Source organism: Triticum dicoccoides, chromosome 5A (assembly GCF_002162155.2).
Source record: "Triticum dicoccoides isolate Atlit2015 ecotype Zavitan chromosome 5A, WEW_v2.0, whole genome shotgun sequence".
Classification (NCBI taxonomy): Eukaryota; Viridiplantae; Streptophyta; class Magnoliopsida; order Poales; family Poaceae; genus Triticum; species Triticum dicoccoides.
The window spans coordinates 59,078,219-59,095,032 of NC_041388.1; the positions used below are offsets into that span (position 1 = coordinate 59,078,219).

The 16,814-nt window shown below is 44.8% G+C and overlaps 1 pseudogene; it reads left to right on the forward strand.

Moving 5' to 3' along the window:
* Nucleotides 1-667: 667 nt before the first annotated feature.
* LOC119299296 lies at nucleotides 668-1,926 on the forward strand (annotated as a pseudogene).
* Nucleotides 1,927-16,814: the final 14,888 nt, after the last annotated feature.

Consider the following 16,814-nt stretch of genomic DNA (forward strand, 5'->3'; position numbering starts at 1 on the left):
GAATTCGGGTAGAGATTAATGGGAAATTTTATAACCCATTCATACATGTAGGTTTTTTGTTGTTGTTGATAAAAGGCTGCCTATTCAACTTCAATTAGAGTTGCATCATTTGCAGGGGTTTTGGTTTTATTTAGCCTCACTTATATAGATATAAAGTCATAGAACACAGAACACACGTCCGCTGTGCGCCTACCAAGATCTACAATCGATACACCCATACACGACACGTCTTGAGAAACTTCAAAGCTACATGCACTCCATAAACGATGGGTAGATCACACGTAGATCCCGATCTTGGGCGGGCTGGGTGGCCACTGCCAAGCGCCAACCCAACCCCAACCATGGAGCCACGGTTTGTCTTCATCTGCAGGGTGTTTGGATGATTCAGCTAGTTTTGACCATATCCGATGTTCTCTAGCAATCGGTTGCTGTTGTAACGTATTTTGTAGGCAGCTCCGTAACAGACATGCCACGCAGCCGGCCAGCCCGTGCATGTACGACAGCTCGGTGACCAAAGGAAGATGGGGAGAAGATGGCAACGAGAACTTAGAAAGAATGCAAATAAGAAAGGAATAAGAAATAGAAGGATCTGTCTTCGGAGGCAAGTAATCCTCGACTCAGAACTTCAGATGTAAGTAACACACCGAGTTCAAATCCAAAAGTTGTGCCGGCCATCTAGAAGCGGAGAACTCGCCGTCAGCCGCGCGAATGCTGCCGATGCGGTGTTGGAGTCTTGGGGACGCCGAGAAATATACCACGTCGCCTTCAGTTGCTAGTCGGCACAACAAACACATATAGTCCTCCTCACCGCGGCGCTCGATCGACCCCAGCCACAGCCCAGAGCAGCAGCTACTAGCTGTAGTGAGCATGGCGTCCAACGCCGCACCCGACGACAACGAGGTGGCGCACGACTACGGCCTCGTCCGCGTCTACAAGAGCGGCCGCGTCGAGCGGCCCCTGGTGGCTCCGCCCGCGGCGGCCGGCCTCGACCCCGTCACCGGCGTCGAGTCCAAGGACGTCCAGCTCGGCGACTACTCCGCCCGCCTCTACCTGCCCCCGGCCGCGGCCATGGCCGCAGTCAAGCTCCCTGTCATCGTCTACGTCCACGGGGGCGGTTTCGTGGCCGAGTCCGTCGCGTCGCCCAACGGCCACCGCTTCCTCAACAGCCTCACCGCCGCCTGCCCCGCCCGCGCTGTCTCCGTCGAGTACCGCCTCGCCCCGGAGCACCCGCTCCCTGCGGCGTACGAGGACTGCGTCGCCCGCCCTCGGGTGGGTGCTCTCGGCCGCCGACCCGTGGGTCGCCGAGCACGGCGACCTGAGCCGCGTCTTCGTGGCCGGGGACAGCGCCGGGGCCAACGCCTGCCACCACCTCCTCATCCAGCCGGACGCCGCGCGCCTCAAGGGCGCGGTGCTGATCCACCCCTGGTTCTGGTGCTCCGAGGCCGTCGGCGAGGAGACGCGCAACCCCGCGTGGCGCGCCATGGGCGGGCGGCTGTGGGAGTTCGCGTGCCCCGGCTCGACTGGCATCGACGACGCGCGGATGAACCCGATGGCGCCCGGCGCGCCGGGGCTGGAAACGCTCGCGTGCGAGAGGGTCATGGTGTGCGTGGCGGAGGGCGACTTCCTCAGGTGGCGCGGCCGCGCGTACGCGGAGGCCGTGGCCGCGGCGAGGGGCGGCCAGGGGCACGGGGTCGAGCTGCTGGAGACGATGGGGGAGGGGCACGTCTTCCACCTCTTCAAGCCCGACTGCGACAAAGCCAAGGAGATGTTCCACAGGATCGTCGCCTTCGTTAACGCGCCGTGATGCTCGTGTGGATGTGCCCCCGCTTATTATCAGGCCGGCTGCTATGTGTGTCGCGCGGGCGCCACCTACTCAAATAAATGGATTGCGATGATGAAATAAATTAAATTAGATAATTTTGTGGAGTGTCTTCGCGTGCTCTCGCCTATTATGCTTTGGTTCACTAAAGTCTTTCCGTTCAATGATACGTTTCTCATTTATATCATAAAAATGCCATACTAGTACAAGTCACATACGCATCGATCTGATAAAACTGAAAAAACTGTAAAACATTAATCTTTACATTAAGAAAGATTAGCTAATTACAATCAAGACCGAAGAAACCTTTAAGCTTGACATCAACACCAGCTTCGTGGCACCACCACAACAGCCAACAAAATAAAAAGTAACGGATCACTTCCTTAGCCAACCTCGACACGGATCTATCACTGATCCTCTAAGGTGGACGACCAAAGACAAAACCGTTATCGTTGAACGAATTAGGACGAGGCAACACACCAGGCACGTCATTGAACTCTAGATCTAGCGTCCCGCGCAACTTAAACATCGGAGGAGGAAACCATACCCGTCATCCATGAACCGACGACCTACATTTTCCAGATGCGCCGCCGATACAGATCACAATCTGCATCCGCTTCTAGACTACCTCCCAAACTCCGCGTCGGCGCTAGAGCAAACACTGTCGCAACAACGGAGTCGAGGACACAAGTCCACCACGAGGATATCGTCGTCACGCCATCCGTGCTTGAACAAACTGGTTTTCAAACTCATCCTCAACTATTGGACTAATCGCCTCGTCGGGGAAGGATCTGAAGAATTTTTTATTCAACGTCGTTCTCACCACCGCCTAAGCAAAGACAATGAACAATCTAAAAAAACTAGACTACGAGGGCCTAAAAATGATCCACACGTATGGATCCGGCAACCCCCTCACCAACGACGACCGAGGTTGTCGGCAGAGGGGAGCCGTCGGAGGACGGCTGATAGGTGGGAACCCGATGAACGAGTTCACGCCCGAGGGTGGCCCGATCTTCACATCGTAGGATCGAATCGGGAGGGATAACTAGCTGCAAGCAGCCGAGATAACTAGCTTTATACCTGCCAAGGTTGGATGCAACCTGTACGTTGGGGAAGGCAGGCCGAAGCTACAAGAACTCTAACCCGCTGTCCGAACAATCGCAGAACCACAACCCGGGACTAATCCACACAAAATGGCTGGAACCGTAGAGCACGAACTAGAGGGAACCAGAGGCTCCTTCTCGTGTGGACTAATCCACACAAAACGGCTGGAACCGTAGAGCACGAACTAGAGGGAACCAGAGGCTCCTTCTCGTGAATCCGGATGAACTCACAAGAGCAAAGGTAGCAAGATCTCTTGGATCTCTCTAGCAGTCTTGCTGCATAGGCTTGTAGCTGAATGGTTTGACAAAAGGTTCTTCTAGAGGATGAGAGAGATGGGGTTTTATAGCAGGGACCACCCCCCTTGGCTAGGTGTGAAAATGGTTCCAAAAGTATACAGGTTTGCATGGCTTTCTTGGGGGAATAAGCAGTTGATACGTCTCCAACGTATCTATAATTTATGAAGTATTCATGCTATTATATTATCTGTTTTGAATGTTTATGGGCTTTACTAAACACTTTTATATTATTTTTGGGACTAACCTATTGACCGGAGGCCCAGCCCAAATTGTTGTTTTCTTGCCTATTTCAGTGTTTCGAAGAAAACGAATATCAAACGGAGTCCAAACGAAATGAAACCTTCGGGAGAGTTATTTTTGGAACAGAACCAATCCAGGAGACTTGGAGTAGACATCAGGAAGCTTCGTGAAATCCACGAGGCAGGGAGACGCGCCCTACCCCCTCGGCGGCATACTGATGTCTACTACACAACCTTCTTCTTGTAAACGTTGTTGGGCCTCCAAGTGCAGAGGTTTGTAGGACAGTAGCAAATTTCCCTCAAGTGGATGACCTAAGGTTTATCAATTCATAGGAGGCGTAGGATAAAGATGGTCTCTCTCAAGCAACACTGCGATCAAATAACAAAGAGTCTCTTGTGTCCCCAACACACCCAATACAATGGTAAATTGTATAGGTGCACTAGTTCGGCGAAGAGATGGTGATACAAGTGGTATATGGATAGTAGATAAAGGTATTTGTAATCTGAAATTATAAAAATAGCAAGGTAACAAGTGATAAAAGTGAGCGCAAACGGTATTGCGATGTGTTGAAACAAGGCCTAGGGTTCATACTTTCGCTAGTGTAAGTTCCCTCAACAATACTAACATAATTGGATCATGAAACTATCCCTCAACATGCAACAAAGAGTCACTCCAAAGTCACTAATAGCGGAGAACGAACAAAGAGATTATGGTAGGGTACGAAACCACCTCAAAGTTATTCTTTCCAATGAATCCGTTGGGTTATTCCTATAAGTGTCACAAACAGCCCTAGAGTTCGTACTAGAATAACACCTTAAGATACAAATCAACCAAAACCCTAATGTCACCTAGATACTCCAATGTCATCTCAAGTATCCGTGGGTATGATTATACGATATGCATCACACAATCTCAGATTCATCTATTCAACCAACACAAAGGACCTCAAAGAGTGTCCCAAAGTTTCTGCCGGAGAATCACGACGAAAACGTGTGCCAACCCCTATGCATAGGTTCATGGGCGGAACCCGCAAGTTGATCACCAAAACATACATCAAGTGAATCACGTGATATCCCATTGTCACCACAGATATCCACGGCAAGACATACATCAAGTGTTCTCAAATCTTTAAAGACTCAATCCGATAAGATTACTTCAAAGGGGAAACTCAATTCATTACAAGAGAGAAGAGGGGGAGGAGAAACATAGGATCCAACTATAATAGCAAAGCTCGCGATACATCAAGATCGTATCACCTCAAGAACACGGGAGAGAGAGAGATCAAACATATAGCTACTGGTACAAACCCTCGGCCCCGAGGGAGAACTACTCCATCCTCGTCATGGAGAGCACCGGGATGATGAAGATGGCCACCGGAGAAGGATTGCCCCCTCCGGCAGGGTGGGGGAACGGGTCTAGATTGGTTTTCGGTAGCTACGGAGGCTTCTGGCGGCGGAACTCCCGATCTATTGTGTGTTCTGGAAGTTTTAGGGTACGACGATATATATGGGTGCAGGAAGTACGTCGGAGGAGCCACGGGGGCCCCACGAGGCAGGGGGCGCGCCCTAGGGGGCGGGGGCGCCCCCCACCCTCGTGAGCACCTCCCGTATCTCCTGTCGTGGAGTCCAAGTCTATCTGGTGGCTTTCGTTCCAAAAACAACTTCTCCAGTTGATTTCGTTCCGTTTCGACTCCGTTTGATATTCCTTTTCTTCAAAACATTGAAATAGGCATAAAACAGCAAATCTGGGCTAGGCCTACGGTTAATAGGTTAGTCCCAAAAATAATATAAAAGTGGCAAATAAAGCCCAATATTGCCTAAAACAGTAGATAATATAGCATGGAGCAATCAAAAATTATAGATACATTGGAGACGTATCAAGCATCCCCAAGCTTAATTCCTGCTCGTCCTCGAGTAGGTAAATGATAAAAAAGATAATTTTTTATGTGGAATGCTAGTTGGCATAATTTCAATGTAATTCTTCCTACTTGTGATATGAATATTCAGATCCGAAAGATTCAAGACAAAAGTTCATTTTGACATAAAAATAATAATACTTCAAGCATACTAACTAAGCAATCATGTCTTCTCAAAATAACATGGCAAAAGAAAGTTATCCCTAAAAAATCATATAGTCTGGCTATGCTCTATCTTCACCACATAAAGTATTTAAATCATGCACAACCCCGATGACAAGCCAAGCAATTGTTTCATACTTTTGATGTTCTCAAACTTTTTCAATCTTCACACAATACATGAGCATGAGCCATGGACATAGCACTATAGGTGGAATAGAATGGTGGTTGTGGATAAGACAAAAAAAGAGAAGATGGTCTCACATCAACTAGGCGTATCAATGGGCTATGGAGATGCCCATCAATAGATATCAATGTGAGTGAGTAGGGATTGCCACGCAACGGATGCACTAGAGCTATAAATGTATGAAAACTCAACAAAAGAAACTAGTGGGTGTGCATCCAACTCGCTTGCTCACGAAGACCTAGGGCATTTTGAGGAAGCCCATCATTGGAATATACAAGCCAAGTTCTATAATGAAAGATTCCCACTAGTATATGAAAGTGACAACATAGGAGACTCTCTATCATAAAGATCATGGTGCTACTTTGAAGCAGAAGTGTGGAAAAAGGATAGTAGCATTGTCCCTTTTATTTTTTTATTTGGCCTTTCCTTTTTTGGCCTTTATATTTTTTTATTTGGCCTTTCTTTTTTATGGCCTTTCTCTTTTTTTGGGACAATGCTCTATTGAATGATGATCATCACACTTCTATTTATTTACAACTCCATGATACAACTCGATACTAGAACAAAGTATGATTCTATATGAATGTCTCCGGCGGTGTACCGGGATATGCAATGAATCAAGAGTGACAAGTATGGAAGAATTATGAACAGTGGCTTTGCCACAAATACTATGTCAACTACATGATCATGCTAAGCAATATGACAATGATGAATGTGTCATGATGAACGGAATGGTGGAAAGTTGCATGGCAATATATCTCGGAATGGCTATGGAAATGCCATAATAGGTAGGTATGGTGGCTGTTTTGAGGAAGGTATATGGTGGGTTTATGGTACCGGCGAAAGTTGCGCGGTACTAGAGAGGCTAGCAATGGTGGAAGGGTGAGAGTGCGTATAATCCATGGACTCAACATTAGTCATAAAGAACTCATATACTCATTGCAAAACTCTACAAGTTATCAAAGCAAAGTACTACGCGCATGCTCCTAGGGGATAGATTGGTAGGAAAAGACCATCGCTCGTCCCCGACCGCCACTCATAAGGAAGGCAATCAATAAATAAATCATGCTCCGACTTCATCACATAACGGTTCACCATACGTGCATGCTACGGGAATTACAAACTTCAACACAAGTATTTCTCAAATTCACAACTACTCAACTAGCATGACTCTAATATTACCATCTCCATATCTCAAAACAATTATCAAGTATCAAACTTCTCATAGTATTCAACACACTCATAAGAGAATTTTATTATTACTGAATACCTAGCATATTAGGATTTTAAGCAAATTACCATGCTATTTAAGACTCTCAAAATAATCTAACTGAAGCATGAGAGTTCATCTATTTCTTCAAAATAAAACTACCACCATGCTCTAAAAAGTATAAGTGAAGCACTAGAGCAAATGACAAACTACTCCGAAAGATATAAGTGAAGATCAATGAGTAGTCGAATAATTATGCAACTATGTGAAGTCTCTCTAACATTTAATAATTTCAGATCTTAGTATTCTATTCAAACAGAAAGCAAAGAAAAATAAAATGACATCTAAGAATAGCAAACATCATGTGAAGAAGCAAAAACTTAGGATCAACCGATACTAACCGGTAGTTGTTGAAGAAGAAAGGTGGGATGCCAACCGGGGTATCCCCAAGCTTAGACGCTTGAGACCTCTTGAAATATTATCTTGGGATGCCTTGGTCATCCCCAAGCTTGACCTTTTGTGTCTCCTTAATTCCTCTCATATCACGGTCTCCCTGAATCTCAAAAGCTTCATCCACACAAAACTCAACAAGGACTCGTGAGATAAGTTAGTATAAACCGTTGCCAAAACCTTATCATACTCTACTGTAGCAAATCACTAAAATTATTATTCAACATTGCATACTAAATGCCTCTGCATATTTAATAGTCATATACTCAAATAGAATCATTAAAGAAGCAAACATATGCAAACAATGCAAACACAACAGCAATCTGCCTAAACAGGATAGTCTGTAAAGAATGCTGCAACATCCATACTTCCCTAGCTCTAAAAATTATGAAATAAAATTCCCATTGTAGTAAATTTATCAGATCTTAATATGCAAAAGGTTTCAATATTTTATTAATATTCTGAATTTCTAGGGAATTATTGCAACAAAAGTAAACTTTCTGTTTTCAAACAGCGACATGTATACTTGTAACATAGGCATAGTAAAGGCTATCAATGCCATTTTTATTGACATAAAAGATGCAAAACATTGTTATAAATAAAATCAAGCAAATACTAACAAAATAAATTGATGCTATGAGCAAAACACATATCATGTGGTAAACAAAATATAGCTCCAAGTAAAGTTACCGATGAACGAAGACGAAAGAGGGGATGCCTTCCGGGGCATCCCCAAGCTTAGGCTCTTGGGTATCCTTGAATATTACCTTGGGGTGACTTGGGAATCCCCAAGATTAGGCTCTTGCCACTCCTTATTTCATAGTCCATCGAATCCTTACCCAAAACTTGAGAACTTCACAACACAAAACTTAACAGAAAACTCGTAAGCTCGTTAGTATAAGAAAGCAAATCACCATTTCAAGGTACTGTAATGAACTCATTATTTATCTATATTGGTGTTAAAACTACTTTATTCCAACTTCTCTATGGTTTATGAACTATTTTACTAGCCATAGATTCATCAAAATAAGTAAACAACACATGAAAAACAGAATCTGTCAAAAACAGAACAGTCTGTAGTAATCTGGATCAAACGTATACTTATGGAACTCATAAAATTATCAAATAAATTGCTTGACCTGAGGAATTTATATATTAATAATCTGCAAAAATAATTAACTAAATATCACTTTCCAAATAAAAATGGCAGCAATTCTCGTGACTGCTAAAGTTTCTGTTTTTTTACAGCATGATCAACAAGACTTTCCTCAAGTCTTCCCAAAGGTTTTACTTGGCACAAATACTAATTAAAAGCATAAAGACACATCTAAACAGAAGATAGATGAATTATTTATTACTAAACAGGAACAAAAAGCAAGGAACAAAAATAAAATTGGGTTGCCTCCCAACAAGCGCTATCGTTTAACGCCCCTAGCTAGGCATGATGATTTCAATGATGCTCACATAAAAGATAAGAACTGAAACATAAAGAGAGCATCATGAAGAATATGACTAGCACATTTAAGTCTAACCCACTTCCTATGCATAGGGATTTTGTGAGCAAACAACTTGTGGAAACAATAATCAACTTGCATAGGAAGGTAAAACAGGCATAACTTCAAAACTTTAAGCACACATAGAGAGGAAACTTGATGTTATTGCAATTCCTACAAGCATATATTCCTCCCTCATAATAATTTTCAGTAGCATCATGAATGAACTCAACAATATATCCATCACCTAAATCATTCTTTTCATTATCTACAAGCATAGAAAATTTACTACTCTCCACACAAGCAAAATTCTTCTCATGAATAATAGTGGGAGCAAACTCAACAAAATAACTATCATGTGATTGAAAATTAAGATCAAGATGACAAGTTTCATGGTTATCATTGTTCTTTAAAGCATACGTGTCATCACAATAATCATCATAGATAGCAACTTTGTTCTCATAATCAATTGGAACCTCTTCCGGAATAGTGGATTCATCACAAAATAAAGTCATGACCTCTCCAAATCCACTTTCATCAATATAATCATCATAAATAGGAGGCATGCTTTCATCATAATAAATTGGTCATCAAAACTTGGGGGACAAAAAATATCATCTTCACCAAACATAGCTTTCCCAAGCTTGTGGCTTTGCATATCATTAGCGTCATGGATATTCAAGGAATTCATACTAACAACATTGCAATCATGCTCATCATTCAAATATTTAGTGCCAAACATTTATAGATTTCTTCTTCTAGCACTTGAGCACAATTATCCTTTCCATCATACTCACAAAAGATATTAAAAAGGTGAAGCGTATGAGACAAACTCAATTCCATTTTTTTATAGTTTTCTTTTATAAACTAAACTAGTGATAAAACAAGAAACTAAAAGACTCGATTGCAAGATCTAAAGATATACCTTCAAGCGCTAACCTCCCCGGCAACGGCGCCAGAAAAGAGCTTGATGTCTACTACACAACCTTCTTCTTGTAGACGTTGTTGGGCCTCCAAGTGCAGAGGTTTGTAGGACAGTAGCAATTTTCCCTCAAGTGGATGACCTAAGGTTTATCAATCCGTAGGAGGCGTAGGATCAAGATGGTCTCTCTCAAGCAACCCTGCAACCAAATAACAAAGAGTCTCTTGTGTCCCCAACACATCCAGTACAATGGTAAATTGTATAGGTGCACTAGTTCGGCGAAGAGATGGTGATACAGATGGTATATGGATAGTAGATAAAGGTATTTGTAATCTGAAATTATAAAAACAGCAAGGTAACAAGTGATAAAAGTGAGCGTAGACAGTATTGCGATGTGTTGAAACAAGGCCTAGGGTTCATACTTTCGCTAGTGTAAGTTCCGTCAACAATACTAACATAATTGGATCATAAAACTATCCCTCAACATGCAACAAAGAGTCACTCCAAAGTCACTAATAGCGAAGAACGAACGAAGAGATTATGGTAGGGTACGAAACCACCTCAAAGTTATTCTTTCCAATCAATCCGTTGGGCTATTCCTATAAGTGTCACAAACAGCCCTAGAGTTTGTACTAGAATAACACCTTAAGATACAAATCAACCAAAACCCTAATGTCACCTAGATACTCCAATGTCACCTCAAGTATCCGTGGGTATGATTATACGATATGCATCACACAATCTTAGATTCATCTATTCAACCAACACAAAGGACCTCAAAGAGTGCCCCAAAGTTTCTACCAGAGAATCACGACGAAACCGTGTGCCAACCCCTATGCATAGGTTCATGGGCGGAACCCGCAAGTTGATCACCAAAACATACATCAAGTGAATCATGTGATATCCCATTGTCACTACAGATATCCACGGCAAGACATACATCAAGTGTTCTCAAATCTTTAAAGACTCAATCCGATAAGATTACTTCAAAGGGGAAACTCAATTCATTACAAGAGAGAAGAGGGGGAGGAGAAACATAGGATCCAACTATAATAGCAAAGCTCGCGATACATCAAGATCGTATCACCTCAAGAACACGGGAGAGAGAGAGATAAAAAATATAACTACTGGTACATACACTCAACCCCGAGGGAGAACTACTCCCTCCTCGTCATGGAGAGCACCAAGATGATGAAGATGGCCACCGGAGAAGGATTGCCCCCTCCGGCAGGGTGGGGGAACGGGTCTAGATTGGTTTTCGGTGGCTACGGAGGCTTTTAGCGGCGGAACTCCCGATCTATTGTGTGTTCTGGAAGTTTTAGGGTACGACGATATATATGGGTGCAGGAAGTACGTCGGAGGAGCCACGGGGCCCCATGAGGCAGGGGGCACGCCCTAGGGGGGGGGGGCGCCTCGTGAGCACCTCCCGTATCTCCTGACATGGAGTCCAAGTTTATCTGGTGGCTTTTGTTCCAAAAATAACTTCTCTAGTTGATTTCGTTCCGTTTTGATTTTGTTTGATATTCCTTTTCTTTGAAACACTAAAATAGGCATAAAACAGCAAATCTGGGCTGGGCCTCCGGTTAATAGGTTAGTCCCAAAAATAATATAAATGTGGAAAATAAAGCCCAATATTGCCTAAAATAGTAGATAATATAGCATGGAGCAATAAAAAATATAGATACGTTGGAGACGTATCACATACCATAGCCGCTGCATGGCGGCTCGGGGCTGCCCCTCGGGGTCCCGACATGGATGTGGGCTGCCACGACATGGTGGTGGCTCATGGCGGTGGTTTGGGTCGTTTCACGGCGGCGACCGGACATCTTCGGCGTCGGCCCGTCGGGAAGCGGCCTGTTTTGGCCTTCGATTCCTCTCCTCGACGTTCGGACGCTACCTTCGTCAAAGGGTTGGCCCTCTCCCAGTTGCAGTCCATCGCCTGTCTCGCGCCCGGTGCTGCGGGACTGATCTCGTCTCGCGCCCGGCAGCAGGACCAAGCTCGTTTCGTGCCCGGCAGCAGGACCGCGCTCGTCTCGCGCCCGGCAGCAGGACCGACCTCGTCTCGTGCCCGGCAGCAGGACTGAGCCCGTCTCACACCCAGTGCAGCAAGACAGGACGATGGAGGCCAGTTTCGGCCGGCCTCTTGGGTCTCGGCGCTAGGGGTCGCCCAGGGGTGCGAAAGATGGGGCCTTTCCACTCGTCTATTTGGTTGGAGTAGTGGATGGTCTCGGGTGAGGTGGTGTCAAGGTTTTGGATGCCAGGGCGGCGACCCTGGTGCTAGGAGCACGGTGCTCATGGGCAGAGCCCGTGGCTTGGTGCTGCTTGGTGGCCATGGCCGTGTGGGCGGCATGGTTGCCGGGGTGTGGCGTTCGGTGGTGGTGATTGTCGGCCGGGATGAAAACCTGCTCTATCTTCGGAAGGACCGGCGACGGCGAATCATTCCGTTCTTGAAGGCGTCGTCGCGGCCTTCATTGCCCATCGTGTTGCTCCAGGGGAAACCCTGACCCTCGTGTCGGGCGGTGGCGGCGCTCCGGTGTTGTTCCCTTCCTGAAGGCGCCGCCTTGGAGCACACGGTTCGCCATATGCGGCTTCGCCTCTTGGCGGTGGCGTGTTCACGGCCGAGATCTCCGGGTGCTCTTGTAGTGGTAGGGGTGGTGTTGCTGCGCTCAGCATCTTTGTATCCTGTTTTGGGTGTGTGTGTTGTGTTGGCGTGCATTTGTACCGGGTTGTTTATGATCTTTGCTTTATATACAAAGCGGGGCGAAAGCCTTTTTTGGTAATAAGCGGTCAATTTTGGGAGTTGTTGGAGAGCTCCTCGGAAATTCGCGAAGCCTTGACAGTCAGGACACCTTCCATGAGAATGACTACAACTTTTGACTCACAACTCCAAATGATGTGAGGTTTTTTTGCATTGGAAAGATAATTTGATGTAGCTTCTGTTGATGTACCCCTATGGCCCCGTCTTGTTGGGTTTCGTAGTAATTTCAAAAATTTCCTACGCTCACGCAAGATCATGGTGATGCATAGCAACGAGGGGGGGAGTATGATCTACGTACCTTGTAGATCGACAACGGAAGCGTTTGGTTGATGTAGTCGTACGTCTCCACGACCCGACCGATCAAGCACCAAAACTACGACACCTCCGAGTTCTAGCACACGTTCAGCTCGATGACGATACCGGACTCCGATCCAGCAAAGTGTCGGGGAAGAGTTCCGTCAGCACGACGGCATGGTGATGATCTTGATGCACTACTGCAGCAGGGCTTCGCCTAAGCACCGCTACAATATTATCGAGGATTATGGTGGAAGGGGGCACCGCACACGGCTAAGAATATGATCACGTGGATCAACTTGTGTTTCTCTGGGGTGCCCCTGCCTCCGTATACAAAGGCTCAAGGGGGGGTGCGGCCGGCCTAGGAGAGGCGCGCCAGGAGAGTCCTACTCCCTCTGGGAGTAGGATTCCCCCCCCCCCCCAATCCTAGTTGGAATAGGATTCGCGGAGGGGGGAAAAGAGAGAGAGAGAGGCCGGCCCCCTCTCCTTGTCCTATTCGGACCAAGGGAGGGGAGGGGCGCGCGGCCCATCTTGGGCTGCCCCTTCTCTTTTCCACTAAGGCCCACTAAGGCCCATATAGCTCCCGGGGGGTTCCGGTAACCTCCCGGTACTCCGGTAAAATCCCGATTTCACCCGGAACACTTCCGATATCCAAACATAGGCTTCCAATATATCAATCTTTATGTCTCGACCATTTGGAGACTCCTCGTCATGTCCGTGATCACATTCGGGACTCCGAACAACCTTCGGTACATCAAAATGCATAAACTCATAATATAACTGTCATCGTAACCTTAAGCGTGCGGACCCTACGGGTTCGAGAACAATGTAGACATGACCGAGACACCTCTATGGTCAATAACCAATAGCGGGACCTGGATGCCCATATTGGCTCCTACATATTCTACGAAGATCTTTATCGGTCAGACCGCATAACAACATACGTTGTTCCCTTTGTCATCGGTATGTTACTTGCCCGAGATTCGATCGTCGGTATCCTATACCTAGTTCAATCTCGTTACCGGCAAGTCTCTTTACTCGTTCTGTAATACATCATCCCGCAACTAACTCATTAGTTGCAATGCTTGCAAGGCTTAAGTGATGTGCATTACTAAGAGGGCCAGAGATACCTCTCCGACAATCGGAGTGACAAATCCTAATCTCGAAATATGCCAACCCAACATGTACCTTTGGAGACACCTGTAGAGCTCCTTTATAATCACCCAGTTATGTTGTGACGTTTGGTAGCACACAAAGTGTTCCTCTGGCAAACGGGAGTTGCATAATCTCATAGTCATAGGAACATGTATAAGTCATGAAGAAAGCAATAGCAACATACTAAACGATCGGGTGCTAAGCTAATGGAATGTCAGTCAGATCATTCAACTAATGATGTGATCTCGTTAATCAAATAGCAACTCTTTGTCCATGGTTAGGAAACATAACCATCTTTGATTAACGAGCTAGTCAAGTAGAGGCATACTAGTGACACTCTGTTTGTCTATGTATTCACACATGTATTATGTTTCCGGTTAATACAATTCTAGCATGAATAATAAACATTTATCATGATATAAGGAAATAAATAATAACTTTATTATTGCCTCTAGGGCATATTTCCTTCACGTCTATCCACCACATGTGTGTGGCACACCAAAACATTAGAGGTAAAAACTGACAACATCAGCTTCACTTGAAACTTGCTTTCTCCAAACTGGTTGCTTCAAGAGCTCATAGGTTGTTGGGTTTCTTCCATGTGATACCTAAGTTCAACCAAGGTTACAAGGTAAACTTAAGTTAGCGTTCACCTGATCACTTATTAGTTTGGCGCGACTTCTTGTGATTGGGCCTATAATTGTTGGAGACTTGTCGATGGTTGTGGTGTCCTCATCATCCTCCCCCTCTTGAAAAGGAGTCGTCCTCGACTGTGATGGTCCAAAGTATGGAGAGAGGTCGGACACATTGAAAGTTGAACTAACACCATAATCCATCGGAAGGTCAATCTTGTAGGCATTGTCATTTATCTTCGTAAGCACTTTGAATGGACCATCTCCATGTGGCTGCAACTTGCATTTGCATTAATCCGGGGAATGATCCTTCCGCAGGTGCACCCACACAAGATCACCTTCTTGAAACAACACCTTCTTTCTTCCCTTGTTTGCTCGTTTTGCATATTGTTTAGTCATCTTCTCAATATTTTCCTTGGTCTTCTCATGAATTTTCTTCACGAAGTCAGCACGCTTGCTTGCATCAAGATTAGTTTGCTCCTGCAATGGTAAAGGCAAAAGATCTATGGGAGCAGCAGGTTTGAAACCATAAATAATTTCAAAAGGACAAAATTTAGTGGTCGAATGTACTGCCCCGTTGTATGCAAACTCCACATGGGGGAGACACTCTTCCCACATCTTCAAATTTTTCTTTAAAACTGCTCTAAGCATCATGGATAGTGTGCGGTTGACAACTTCGGTTTGTCCATCTGTTTGTGGGTGGCACGTAGTGGAAAAGAGAAGCTTTGTTCCTAGCTTTTCCCACAACGTTTTCCAAAGATAGCTCAGAAACTTGGTGTCACGATCTGAAACAATAGTGCGTGGTACTCCATATAGCCGCACGACTTCCCTGAAAAACAAATCAGTAATGTGTGAAGCATCATCGCTCTTATGACACGGGATAAAATGAGCCATCTTGCTAAACCTATCAACCACCAAAAAACGGAATCACTCCCTCTCTTAGTACGTGGTAATCCAAGAACAAAATCCATAGAAATATCTTTCTAAGGTGTATTAGGAATTGATAAAGGCGTATAAAGTCCATGAGGATTTAGACGTGACTTAGCTTTGCGGCAGATCTCACAACGTAACACGTAGCGCTCAACATCATGCCTCATTCTTGGCCAAAAGAAATGGTCAATCAGCACATTCTCAGTTTTCTTTGCTCCAAAATGTCCCATGAGACCACCAGCATGAGCCTCCCGCAAAAGCAACAAACGAACATATCAATCTGGGATGCACAATTTGTTAGCTCGAAACAAGAATCCATCATGCAAGTGAAACTTTTCCCAACCTTTTCCCTCACTACACTTTAAGTGTGGTTCAACAAAATATGGGTCATTGACATACAATTCTTTAATGCTTTGCAACCCAAGAATTTTAGTATCAAGTTGTGAGAGTAAAATATGGAATCTAGACAAAGCATCGGCAACAACATTATATTTTCCTTTCTTGTACTTGACAATACATGGAAAAGATTCAATGAATTCACTCCATTTTGCATGTTTATGATTCAGTTTTTGTTGACCCCTAAGGTGCTTTAAAGATTCATGGTCGGAATGTATCACAAATTCTTTAGGCCACAAATAATGTTGCCATGTTTCTAAAGATCTCACAAGTGCATATAATTCTTTGTCATAAACTGAATAATTTAGAGTTGGACCACTTAGCTTCTCACTAAAATATGCAATAGGCCTACCTTCTTGCATTAGTATGCCTCCAATACCCACACCACTTGCATCACATTCAATTTCAAAAGTCTTACCAAAGTTGGGTAGTGCAAGCAATGGTGTAGATGTCATTTTTTCTTTTAACTCTTGGAAGGCCTTCTCTTGTACGTTTTCCCACTTGAAGGGAACATCTTTCTTGGTTAGCTCATTCACTGGGGCAACAATGGTGCTGAAATCATCCACAAACCGGCGGTAGAAACTAGCAAGGCCAAGAAAGCTTCGTACTTGGCTTATATTTTGTGGAGGCATCCACTCACGGATGGCTTTGACCTTCTCCTCATCTACCTCCACACCTTTACCTGAAACAACAAAGCCAAGAGACACAACTTTGTCTGTGCAAAATATGCACTTTTCCTTATTAGCATATAATCTATCCTCTCTTAGGACAGCAAGCACACATCGGATGTGTTCAACATGTTCATTCAAATTTTTGCTATAAATTAGGATGTCATCAAAGTAAACAATCACAAA